The sequence below is a fragment of the Oryx dammah genome, unplaced genomic scaffold, assembly GCF_014754425.2.
Source record: "Oryx dammah isolate SB20612 unplaced genomic scaffold, SCBI_Odam_1.1 HiC_scaffold_24, whole genome shotgun sequence".
Taxonomy (NCBI): domain Eukaryota; kingdom Metazoa; phylum Chordata; class Mammalia; order Artiodactyla; family Bovidae; genus Oryx; species Oryx dammah.
This window is the reverse complement of record NW_024070208.1, coordinates 81,070,826-81,083,212: the sequence shown is the minus strand read 5'-3', so window position 1 is coordinate 81,083,212 and position 12,387 is coordinate 81,070,826. Positions and strand designations below refer to the sequence as shown.

The window sequence follows — 12,387 nt, the reverse complement described above, 5'->3', positions numbered from 1 at the left end:
GCTGGGCGGGGCGGGCACCCAGCCCAGGTGGTGGTGGTGGACTCGCATTGGCACCTGGGGCTTGTTTGCTTGGGGGTCTCCTCCTACCCACGAAGCCCTGAAGGCTCGGCCAGGACTGTTCCGTGCTTCCCTTCACAGACCCCCCAAAAGGACCCGAAACTGACTCGGAAGTGCCACGAGATGTCATGTCTGTCTGTGACCACCATCATTATGTTTGTAAAAGGGTAACATGGCAACATGTCAGCCATTGTTAGATTTGTTCCAAATTTGACTTAGAGACAGTTGGGTTCCACCTGCCATATCTGTGTATTAACCTGAGAACAGACGAGGAGGTAAGGCCAGTAAAATTACATTTCTTCTTCAAACCAGCAGTAAGTTGAGGTCAGAATGCCATCACTGAATATTTGGGAATCCGTCTCTTCTTTCCCGAACCGTCAGTTGCACTTCTGTTCTTTTTATTTCTTCTCAAAAGTGTGCAGAACAAATTCTGAAGTCATTTCGCCCCTAGGGCCTGTGAAATTTTCTGACCAAAAAAAGGTGCTGATAAATACTTATTTACTTAGCTTAAATAAGTATAGGTATTTAAGTATATACTTGTGAAAGTTGCTCAGTCATGTCCAACTTTTAGCGACCCCCATGGACTGTAGCCCACCAGGCTCCTCTGTCCATGGAATTCTCCAGGCAAGAATACTAGAGTGGGTTGCCATTTCCTCCTCCAGGGGACCTTTCCAATTCAGGGATTGAACCTGGGTCTCCTTCACTGCAGGCAGATTCTTTACCATCTGAGCCACCAGGGAAGCCCAAGTATATACTTAAATGTGTGTGTGTGTGTGAGTGTGTGTGTATACCAAGAGTATAAAGAAATGCTCATTTAAGTTACGTGTGTGTGTGCGTGCGCATGTTAGAATCATACTAAGGACCAGGAGCAATTTTAGCTCATATTTCCCATCAATGATGTTTTCTTTCATCAAATGACTCAGACTGGGCAGAACACCAATAGAGGCCTTCAATTTCTGGATATTTATAAGCATTAGACCATTTAGGCATAGAATATGATGTAAAGGAGAAGAGGAGATTGCTTTGTAACATACATGTTGAGTAGGCGGGTGAGGACGGTCCACTCCGCCGCCGTGATGTACCCATCAGAGCTGTCGTTCCGTCGCCTCTCAAAAAGCGCTCCACGATGTCCTCCTAACTGGATGGCTCGAGTTGCGGCATTTTCAAGTTTTGATCAGTGAGGATTTACCGGATTCTTTCTTGAGCATTTATCTCCATGCCCACCCACTAGCTGTCCCGCTCTCAGTGATGAGCTTTCAAGAGACGGTCCAGCGAGGCTCCGCCCTGAGGAGCTCCCTACGCACTGGAGGATGGCTATGCTGCCCAGATTTGTGGGGAAATCCTCTGGATGAAAGCTACGAGATGCGGGCTCTCCTGTTTCTGCGGTGCATCCTCTCTGAGCTGCTATCTTCTCAGCAGTAAACTAGTGACACCAACAGCCTCCAGACCCGTCTGGCTTGAGGATTACCGACGGGGCGGGGAGTGTGAGATCCGTCACGGATGCGTCATCCTCGGGTCGCGGACGTGGCACCCGAGGAACGTAAGGGGATTGGCCAGTTGTTTATGTGGCTCCAGCCATTTAATGCTGAGATGACTTTTCATACAGCTCCTCTCTGCTGGGAGGACCCAGAACGAAAGGGAGGGAGAAACAGAGAAAGATAGTAACACCTCCTTCCGTTGAATCAGAGCCAGAGTTCATCAGTCACGGGCTATTCAGTTATATGACTTCTATATAACATTTTCAACAAATGGTCATCAAGATAAGGCCTTCATCTCTTGACTTTGGTGTCAGTGAGGTGTCCATGATTTTAAGACTTCGGATAAACTTCTGGAATTCCATGTGGAGGTGGCACTCTTGTTCATGCTAGCTTTTTCCTTCTAGAAGGTCAGCAGCTTCTCAGAGCCGACAGCAGGCTCAGACCAAGGGGGTAATGCCTGTCTCTGTCTCCTGCTTCCTGTTCTCGTCTCTGTCAGTTTGAATCTGAGACCTTGGTTTCAGTGTTTGCCTCTTTCCTTGCATACTTCTAAGGCCATTAGAAAGCTTAACGTGGAATTTAATCTCTTTCTGCACAATGTGTGCAGAAAGTCTGTCTTATATATTTTAATTACCTTTGAGTTTTTGGAAGTCAGATGTTTTGTCTGCATCATCAAGGAACACAGACAGGGAAAGAGAGAGCTGTCATTTTTCAGGTCTGGGGAAACTGTCACTGACTTTGGAAGCTTCCTGGGAGAATCTCATCCCCGAGTCTTTGGGAACCGGCCTCCTCTTTCTGAACTGTCAGTTCAGCTTCTGTTTTCTCTTACTTCTCAAAAATGCGTAGAATAAAATTTTGAAGGCATTTTGCCCCTTAAGTTCTGTAACATTTTTTGGACAAAAATGTACTAATTTTCAGATTGATCTTTTCTGAGCTGTGGCCCAGGCCTCCTGCAGGAGTTCTCAGATGTCCGCATCACTGGTGGCCGTCTTTCCCCACTTTGTGGCCCGGAGGTCCCTCCAGTTTTGTTGCTTTGTTGTTCAGTCACTCAGTCATGTCTGACTCTTTGCAACCCCATGGACTGCAGCACACCAGACTTTCCTGTCCTTTGCTGTCTTCCGGAGTTTGCTCAAACCCATGTCCATTGAGTTGGTGATGCCATCCAACCATCTCATTCTCTGTCGTCCCCTTCTCTTCCTGCCTTCAATCTTTCCCAGCATCAGGGTCTTTTCCAGTGAGTCAGCTCTTTGCATCAGGTGGCCAAAGTATTGGAGTTTCAGCTTCAGCATCAGCCCTTCCAATGAACATTCAGCGTTGATCTCTTTTGGGATGGACTGGTTTGATCTCCTTGCTATCCAAGAGATTCTCAAGAGTCTTCTCCAGCACCTCAGTTCGAAAGCATCAATTCGTCGGTTCTCAGCCTTCTTTATGGTCCAATTCTTTGTTACTGGTTCTGAACAAGATACAGATTTCTGCTGATAAGAACCACTTGCTGCCATGTCTCTACTGACCAGAGTCCCAGATACCAGGGCCCCCAGAATGTCTCCTTCTGGGTAGAAGGGAGCTCTCAGGGCTCACCAGGGAGAGCCCACCCCAGAGCCCAGTGACCGCTCGCATTGGTAAGGAAACTAGTGAGACTTTTGCATATAAAGTCTCTCTATATGCATATATAATACATAAAGAGACTTTTGCATGTATTTTCCATATAAATGTGTTTCCAAACTTTGTCACACAGTCTCTTACAGATATGAAGATCCAAAAATTCACCTTTTAGGTAAAGTTGGAGTGAATGCAGAGTCATCTCACACATCTTTACGCATTTTGAATAAAGCGTCTTCTGTGCTCTGGCAGAATTAGACTCAACCCAGTCGAGAAATGGGAGTCTTTTTCCTAGTTCTCCAGTCGGCTGCACATAACCTGAGACCCCCTTCCCCCCCAACCCCAGGAGGTAGGCTCACAGGCGGGTTCCAGTTCTTCCTTAATGAAATGGGTGAATGATGACAACAAGTCCCAGTTCCACTGAAAGGATTTCACCAAGTAGACTGGTCTTCGCTTTGCCTCCAGTAATTCCTCTTCTTTAAAAAGATTAGTAAATGGTTTTGTTTCCATTCTATAGGCTGGAAAATAGCATCATTTATCATCAAAAGTTGAAGGAATGGCGTTTCCTTCAGATTCCATATAGTTAATCGCTTGATCTTCCTACTCATGTAGACCCAATACATCCAGTTCAGAAGCTTCCAGAAGGAATGCGATTCCCTCTAAAAGTCAAGCTCAAAAATGTACCCAGTGAGCATGTGACTGCAAAAGGTTCGCTGGCCAGATGCGGTCTAGGGAGGGTCAACTGTGTTCAAGCTGCTTCTCCGTGGCAACGGACCAGTGGTGAGATGATGGCTTCTCCAGTCTTTCAGAGACGTGGGATTGCAGGACGCTAGTGGCCTCTCACATAGGCTTTTACTGGATATATGCTGATGCTTAGAATTTCTGTCCTCTGTCCAAAGAAAAATGCATCTTACCCTTGGGATTGGGAAGCCAGTTAGAGGGCTCAGAACAGACAAGATTCCTTTAAGTTATTTTAAATACTTAAAATTCCTTTAATTGGGGAGTTATTTAAGATGCCATATTTAATGAATCATTTCTTAAGAGGCACATTAGTTACCCATGTCCTACATGAGAATGTCTTAAATTCCTATTTTGGGGTCATCCTTAGCAAGCTGGTAGCTTATTAAAAAAAGTAATGAAATATCTGAGAATGTATGTCCACTGCTGAACAGTGTCTTTCACTGAGGCTGTTACTGAAGGTCAAGACCAAATGCTGTAACCACAAAGCTAGAGGAGAGAAGGGCATCCTCGCATGTTAGGTTCTGCTTCCGTCTTAGGAGACGAAGGAAAGACTCTTTGCCTGGAGATCTCTCCTGGCTTTCCTGTTAGAGAAGAAAACTGACATGTTGCTGAAGCAGCGTTTGAGAAATTAATCAGCGAGAAATTCCGAGGCGCTGTCAGGGTGAAGCCTGTCATTGGAAGACAGACTTTATTGAGTTAAAACTTTTCAGAGTGGGCTCTGCTCTCAAGCTGGGTTCCCAGGACCGCTCTACTATTTTAGAAACTGTTTCTCCGTCTTCAGAGTGAGGGGGAGGAGCGTTCATGGCTTCTATGTTGTCAACCCATCATCCTGCTAATCAGGCAGGGTTTCCCCCCCTACACACACACTCCCTCGCCTTCTCCCTGAATCCCCTTGATTGCTTACCTGGGCTGGGGAACCAGCATTAACCACCCAGAAGCAGCAGCACGCGCAGGCCGCAGGTGCTATGGTAACAAACATTATGAAAATTGCCTCTTGATTGACGGATAAAAGAGACTCGACAGGAGCCGCTGCCGTATTTCTCATAGATGAATTATTGAAAAGGAAAAAAAAGAGAAAAAAGTAGACATCGATCTGCTGGGGGTTACTGACAATGGAGATAAAACATATTTGAGAATTCTGTGTGAATCCTGCATTTCATTTTTTGAGCTGTGACAAGGAGGAGGTTATGTTTCTGCCGGTCGGGAAAACACGGTGGGCTGGCTGTTGGTGCGTGGTTAGGGTGACAGGTCTGATTATGATGTGATGGGTGCCGGGCGCCCCCTGGTGGCACAGAAGTGCTCCTGCAGGGGCCCTAAAGCAGACAGTGGCGCGCAGGCCAGGAAATTCAATCAGTGGAGAGACAATCATGGAGAATACTTGGATATGCGTGTAGATCACATCAGAAAGGAGTATTTTTAAAAAATGTTTCATGTCATTCACAGGAGAGAGTTCGCAACTGTGAACAAACCTTCCCCAAATCGTGTCCTGACTTGACTGCAGAATTGATCAAAGATTTTTTAGAAAGATGACATAAGAGATTTTCTCACCAAAGGAGTATTTTAGTAGAATAATCTGCTACCCAGAGATCTCTTCATTTGGACATCTATGATGTTTTTAATTTCTGTACTTTCTCCAGCATGTGAATATGTTTCATGATTTGTCTAAAACTTGTTTCTGCTCCCCCAGCCGCCCTCAGACCCTGGAGGAAAGAATAATGAAATACCACTTAGCTATAGCACCATATATTGCAATTAAAAAAAAAAGTCTTTACACACATACTTAGGTGAAGGAAGATAGCATGATCAGGATAGTGAAAATCTCTCAGTCGTGTCTGACTCTTTGAGGCCCCAGGACTACACAATCTACGGAATTCTCCAGACCAGAATACTGGAGTGGGTAGCCTTTCCCTGCTCCAGGGGATCTTCCTGACCCAGGGATCCAACCCAGGTCTCCCGCATTGCAGGCGGATGCTTTACCAGCTGAGCCACAGGGGAAGCCCATGATCAGGCTAGAATAAGAAATATGAAAACAAGTTATTTTAAAAAACCTTGCACAAAACCAATACAGAATTGTAAAGTAAAAATTAAAAATAAATAAATAAATTAAAAAAAAATAAAAAATAAAAAAATAAAAAATAAAAAACCTTGCATAGCATGTACTACCTTCACGTGTTTGGGACACCGTCTTCCATGAAGACACTGCACTTTCGGATTAAATGCATATACTTAGATCTGAGTTCAGGTCCTCATACTTAAGATCGTCTTCCCCGACGTCCACCTCCGTGTGTTTCCACAGCAGCTCAAGTTTGCCTTGAGCAAGGAGGCTAACACCGTGAAAGAGCACTGGAGTGGAAACTTGGTTGGTGGGTTCTGCCTGTGGCTAGGAGTTTTGGAAAGTCGCACCCGCTGGGTTTCTATTTCATCACTACTAGGGGCTGGCCATGCTCGGCCTCTAGCACTCTCACCCTTCTTGGTAGCCGAGGGCCGGATCTGAGTCAGACGGGCGGTGTGCGGCCATATCACCCTGAGCGCAGCTGGTCCTGTCTGAGTCAGACGGGCAGCATGAGGGCGAAGCGCTCCAGCTGCAGACCACTCGGCCATCCTTTTGGGTGTTGATGGAGGACGGCCTCTGGCTCCAGATCCCCCTGGATGATGCTGATGGGAGAGCCAGGCAGGACTGGTGATAAACTCACCTGCCTCCAGGCGTGCTGGCCGTACCCTCCCAAGCCCGCACACCTCCACAAACTGGGGAGACGTTCTGACATAGTCCGAGTGCTGCTTCTGCATTTTCTGTCTCTACCCCTCCTGATCTAAGAGGAGAAACAAAAGGGATTAGACCAGGGAGAGTTGAGGAGCTCATGCCTGGCACTTTTGCGTGGCCTGGGGTAGAATCAGCCCCAAGGTGTGCCCAGTCTGTATGGCAGGGAGCTCGGGGCTCACCATCCCAGGAGCCGGAGGGGCAAAGCCTGCAGCCACTTCCTGGCCTGTCCTCATGTCACTGAGAAGAAAGCTGTCCTCTCTTTAACACCCCCTGGCGAGGACCCTAGTGACATCATCTCACGGTTGCGACCCCATGGACTGTAGCCCACAAGGCTCCTCTGTCCATGGGATTCTCCAGGCAAGAACACTGGAGTGGGTTGCCATTCCCTTCTCCGGGGGATCTTCCCAAACCAGGGGTCAAACCCAAGTCTCCTGCACTGCAGGCCGATTCTTTACCATCTGAGCCGCCAGGGAAGCCCATGTTAACCTGCGGCCGCACTGAAACTGGCTGGCCTGGGCAGGAGCATCGCGTCCTCTCTGAGCTCCCAAGGATGGATGGCAGTCTGTCGCTGAAGCCACAACGATTGAATGCTGCCCTGGAAGGACCAGAGCAGGGCACCCTGGGCCGTCAGGGTCACGGTTGTGACCCCATGGACTACAGCCCGCCAGGCTCTTCTGTCTCTGGGATTCTCCAGGCAAGAATACTGGAGCAGGCTGCCGTTTCCTCCTCCAGGAGATCTTCCCGACCCAATGGGTCTCTCGCGTTGCAGGCGGATTCTTTACCGGCTGCGCCACCAGGGAAGCCCTATAGCTTTGGGCAAAGAGGGATCTCCCAGAACAGGTGAGACCTTTTCCAGTGAAGGTGTTTAGTAACTATGTCTGCAGTTAAACATCTCTGCAGTCAAGCCTCTGTGAAGCATTTGTCTCCACCTGCTAGCTGTCCTGGGTACCAAACTGCTCCAGACATTCCAATGGTCTCCCGTGACTTGGTCAGTCTTAGAGCATGCCCGAGTCATGTAGTCATGTAGTCTGATGCCACTTTTGTACTGGATTAAGCAGAGCTGCCACCCCCTTAACCCGCCCCCCACAAACTGTTACTGCAGAAGCTAGGATAGTCCCACGTTTTCTGGCTATTAGTCCAGTGTTTGCATCACTAGTGAAACAGGAAGTGACCAGTGATGGGTCTGTCCGGAAGTGAGCCCAGAAGCAAAGGCCTGCTTTCTGGCCTCCAGCAGGACAGGGTCCCTCTGTAGGGAGAGAGACGAAGGACACACAGCTTGTGGTGTGTGCGGTGCCGTCTCCGGCAGTTCAACACACACATCCTGCTTTCACAACTTCGTGTACCTTAAAAATGAACATCACACGTATTTTCTACCTAGACCATCCGTCCTGCTTAAAGAAAGGGGAATGTCTGGCACTGTCCTCTGTAGGAGTCTGTGCTTAGAAGGCTAGTTTTTTTCAGTCTGACTAGTTAGCAAACGTTTTAGAGTGCACACATACAGACCTACACATATATTACTATGAAGGGGAAAGACAAGGACCCAAGGTGTCACCGACTCAATGGACATGAGTTTGAGCAAACTCCAGGAGAGAGTGAAGGACAGGGAAGCCTGGCGTGCTGCAGTCAATGGGGTCGCAAAAAGTCAGACAAGACTGAGCGATTGAGCAGCAAAGGCCTCTAAAATGTTTACCTAAATAGTTGTGACTCTACACGAGTGCCTGTTTGAGTCCCATGAGGAAAGGATGCATTTGGTGCATTTTAAAACGTAAAAGGAATCAATTCTTCTCAATTTTGAAATCTTGTCTCTTTGGTGGCCTGGCTTGACATTACCAGATGAGATGGCCATTTTAGTAATAATTGTTAATGTATCAGATCATCGTAGTGTTTACTCTCATGTTTAATGTGAAGTTTTCCTCAAATTAGTAAAAATTTAGGAGGTCAGTTCTTTTACCCATGATGCAGTTACTGTTCAAAATCATTTTTAAAGTTTTCTTCTTGGGGCACGCATAATTCTCATATTCTACAGCATTCTCTTCATGCTTTGGGAGATTTATGTGAACATGCGTGTTGTTTATCGCTTCCCTGGTAGCTCAGCTGGTAAAGAATCTGCTGGTAATGCAGGAGACACAAGTTGGATTCCTGGGTTGGGAAGATCCCTGGAGAACGAATAGGCTACCCACTCCAGTATTCTTGAGCTTGCCCGGTAGCTCAGTCGGTAAAGAATCCGCCTGCAATGCAGGAGACCTGGCTTCGATCCCTGGGTGGGGGAGATCCCCTGGAGGAGGGCACGGCAACCCTCTCTGGTATGCGTGCCTGGAGAATCCCATGGACAGAGGGCTACAGTCCACAGGATTGCAAAGAGTTGGACACGAGCGAGCGACTCAGCACAGCACGTGTTGTTTATGGCTGTATCCCAGCGCCCCCAAAGGTGTTTGACACAGTTTGTGCTCAATGAACAAATAGTGAATGAATTAATTAATGGGGGGGCCTTCTGTGATAGCCCCTGCTGTGTGGACAGATAGTCCATTCCAGGAGGGAGAAGCTCCAGGAAGGCCGAGGGTGCGGGTGTCCCGCGCAGGGCCACCAGGCTCCTCCCGTCTGCATCTGTCGCCGGCAATGTTACGGGGACTGCAGGAAGGGGGCTGAGAAGCAGGTGCACTTTAACAAACCGTCCCTCTGTTGGAGTCAGAGAAGAACATCAGCATTTCTCCGAAAAGCCATTCCGTCCCTCGCGGTGACCCTCCTGTCACAGGCAAAGTGAAGACTCCGGTCCAGTGTCCTTCAGACGCATCACACACGTTGCTCACTCACCTGGAGACGGGGACTTTACGCCTGATGGGCAGTGTGACAGCTCACTGGTGGGGCTGACGTTCTAAATGCCCCCCCCAAACTGAGTGTCAAGGTTTCATCGCCTGCTGTCCCTCAATTCAAGTCTCAACCCCCTTCCCCTAGTTTCTCAGCATGCGACTTTATATGAAAATCAGGTCTTCATGGAGGCGATCAGGTGGCTGGTGGCTCAGGCAGTGGAGAAAGTATCTGCAGTGCAGGAGGCCTGGCTTTGATCCCTGGGTTGGGACGATCCCCGGGGGGAGGGCATGGCAGCCCGCTTCTGTGTTCTTGCCTGGACAGTCCCGTGGACAGAGGAGCCATCAGACACGACTGAGCGACTAACACACACACACACACACACACACACACACACACACACACGCGGAGGTAATCAGGTTAAAACGAGGTCATCAGAATGGGCTCTAACCCAGTGCTGACCAGCGGACATGTTAACTTGCTTGGACTGCCATAACGAGATGCCACAGACGGGGCTTTAACCAACAGAAGGCGTCAGCCCTCAGCCCTGGAGGCCAGGCATGCAGGTCAAGGTGCTGGCCAGCTTCACTTCTCCAGAGGCCTCTCTCCCCGGGCCTTCGCACGCTCTTCCCATGTGTGTGCGCCCAGGGGCTTCCTCCGTGTCCATGCTTCCTCTTTTCATAGGAGCCACCCTGGACTCGGCCCACTCCAAAGAGCTCCTTCTAGCGGAATCATCGCTTTCAAGGGCCTCTCTAAATATGGTCACATTCAGAGGAGCTGAAATTTGGGGCTCTAACGCCTCAACTCATCTCACAGCAGTGCCCTTGTCCGACGGGGCCCTTTGGACCTGCAGCATACCTGGAGGGAAGATGCAGGGAAAACCACCACCTGCACCCCAGCCTACCCCTGGTCTCGGCCCCCGCCTCCAAAGCCGTGAGGCCGTCAAGTCCTAAAGTGTAAGCCACCCAGCGCCTTGTCCCGTCGGCTCTGCACGACGCCTGGCGGTCTGGGACGAGAACAAACACATTCAGCATTGTTTGTTCAAGAACAGAATAAGGCCTCACCCTTCCATGGAGACAGATTCTGTGCACTTCAGAAGTTCTGGGGGATTAGAGGAGAAGAAGCAATAAAAAGGAATTATAAAGGCAAGGAGAGAACTCAGCCAAGAGGATTTGGAAGCTAATAATTATGCAGAGAGAGTAATGATGAGGAAGAAAGAGTATTAACCAATACGGCTCGGTTTTAATTATACGAAAAAATTATTTTCATCGATTTCATGAGTTTCCCTTTGAAGGAATTTAAAACCACCACATGCAGTTTGCAAAGCTGTTGTGTATGCTGTGTCCAGGGTTTTCAAGGCTTCCTAATCAGAAGACTTTAAACTTGAATCTGCAAACCTTTCATCTCAGGAAACTACAGTTAGCGACTTTTCAGTTTGGAAAATCAAATTGTTCTACTTTCTGCTCAACATTGCTGCTGACCTCAAACTGCTCTAAAAAAGAAATCCTGATTAAAAAAAGAGGCAACATCTAGGTAGATAAACGTTCTATCTCTAGATGAACTGCCTTCCTTTTGGAAATGTGTGTGTTCTCGTCATTTCCAGCCCACTCTTGTGGTGTCAGGAGGAAATGCAGGCACATTTTTTATATAAGTTTTGTGAGATTTGTGGACAGCTTTCAAACTCCTAGTCTCAACCCTTACAAAAAGAATGGCTTGTATCCCTGTTCTTTTCTGTTATTCTTTCCGCAAAGATGGAATACTTAAAACACGTGGGGCATCAGGAAAAGTGTGAAATGTATTAAAAATCATGAGCTCTATCAATTAGCACAGAAGAACCAATCGTGAACGTATAATTAGGGAAACTCCGAATGTGGAGTCCGACGGAGATTCAGAGCTGGACGGACATGAGCTGTCAACGAGCTCTTGAGGGCAGGTTTCCTGCTGACTGTATGGACGCTGGGGTCTGGACTGTAAGGAGGACTGAGGTCCCGATTGTTCATGGATCCAGGGGTCACCTAGAAAGGTCTGAGCAGTGAGGAATCAGGCAGGGGCTTCTCTCAGCCGTATGCATCCAACATGACCGCTCAGCAGTTGAACAGAGCAGAAAAGACCACCGAAGACCAGAGGAAGCAACTCTTCTCCCAGGCTCCCCCTAAAGCGCAGGCATCGGGCTCCCTGGGCAGCATGGGTTTCCTTCCTGCTCACCAGAACTTCACTTCGTATCCAGAGTGGCCAGCCTTCCCTCAGCCGTGACCCTCTCCTTACATGCATGGTCCTTTTTTCCTCTTTTATATCCTCTTAATATCTGTCTAATTCTTAATTGAATGCATAGCCCTTTCTTCCTTCCTCCCCTCCCTGCTTCCCTTTCTCTCTGCCATCGCTCATGTGTTTTTTTTCCTTTTCCGGCATCTCTGTTTTCTTGTGGAAAATTAGAGGCCCAAGGAGTCTGCTTTTTAGCGCATGAGGTTATGCTGTATTGCCTCTGAGAGATACATACTTCAAAAACTCATTTTTACTGTTCTTCATATCTTCTCAGCTTAATACTTTCCCAGTTTACTATACATATATATATAAGTATATATATAATATATACTTCTATGTATTTATATATGTATAGTTACATATATAATTACATTTTTATATTATATATACTTCTCTATGGGCTTCCCAGGTGGCGCTAGTGGTAAAGAACCCACCTTCCAATGCAGGAGACAGAGAGTCACAGGTTCAGTCCCTGGGTCAGGAAGATCCCCTGGAAGAGGAAATGGCAACCCGCTCCAGTGTTCTTGCCTGGAGAATCCCAAGGACAGAGGAGCCTGGCGGGCTGCAGGTTATGGGGTCACAAACAGTTGGAATACTACTGAGTGTGCACGCGTGCGCACGCACGCACGCGCACACACACACACACACACACACACACACACATCTTTCTATATGTATTTTTAAATG

The 12,387-nt window shown here is 47.9% G+C and overlaps 1 protein-coding gene across 1 annotated transcript in view; it reads left to right on the top strand.

Annotated features, from left to right (window-relative positions):
* The window catches only part of FAM155A (family with sequence similarity 155 member A), a 601,989-nt gene that overhangs the window by 576,071 nt on the left and 13,531 nt on the right, over nt 1-12,387 (top strand). The window lies entirely within an intron of this gene.